Below are 953 nucleotides of genomic sequence, written 5' to 3' on the forward strand. Positions count from 1 at the left end.
TATTTTCTCTTGCAGTTACATCATTGGCCAATTAAACCGGTATATAAATGCGGGCATCAGGGAGCCACTATTATGCCTGGTATTGAAACTGCTTTTGAATGCGCGATTGCTTTTCAGTTTTTTTTTATTTTTATCAATTTTTCATTGTCAATACCAAAATATTAAATAGGTGAATCAAATTGTTCTTGATTTATAAAAAATGGCTTCGGAATAAAAACAGACATGGCATGTTTCAGAACACAAAACTAACTCCCTAGATCATGAATGAATTATTCTTTTTCCACCCCTCTGAAATGCCTGTTTGAAATCCAGAGACTTGTGATGATTCTCTTCGACATGCCCTTTAACATGCGTTATCATCGAAAGTAATCAAGGAGGTGTGTTCTATATAACTCATGTTTGTCCCCGTTGGGGCTCAAACATATGCGCTCTATCACAGCACGTCCCATCTTAAGCATCAAAACACACAGTGGCAGTAGGTGTTTACTTCCATTTCTGTAAGGCGTTAGCGTCACTTGAATGTGACTGTTTTTCACAAAGATGACAATGAGGATGGAAAAATTTTCATTTTTAGAGGTATCGGACCTTTTTTGGTGCAAAAACTTTATAAATACATAGCTTTGTAACCATATATTATGAAACTATATAAAACCAGAAAACACAATGGAGGTATTTCGTAGTGCTGTATTTCAAAATACAAATCAGATTGACAAAATTTAACATTTTTTGAATAGTTATTTCATTTCAAATTCCGACTTCCATTTGTAAAGGATTAAATAGTACTGAATTGGCCCCTGGCAGGTATGAGATGCTTCAGGACAATGTGAATGGTTTTAGACGAGAGATTGAAGCCCTACGTGAGAGGAATCAAAAGATGACTGCCACTCATCAGAGACATGAACAAATCATTCACACAATGACTCAAGATCTAAGGGAGCCAATGAGAAACAGTC

The sequence above is a fragment of the Carassius auratus genome, chromosome 2 (genome assembly GCF_003368295.1).
Source record: "Carassius auratus strain Wakin chromosome 2, ASM336829v1, whole genome shotgun sequence".
NCBI classification, from domain to species: domain Eukaryota; kingdom Metazoa; phylum Chordata; class Actinopteri; order Cypriniformes; family Cyprinidae; genus Carassius; species Carassius auratus.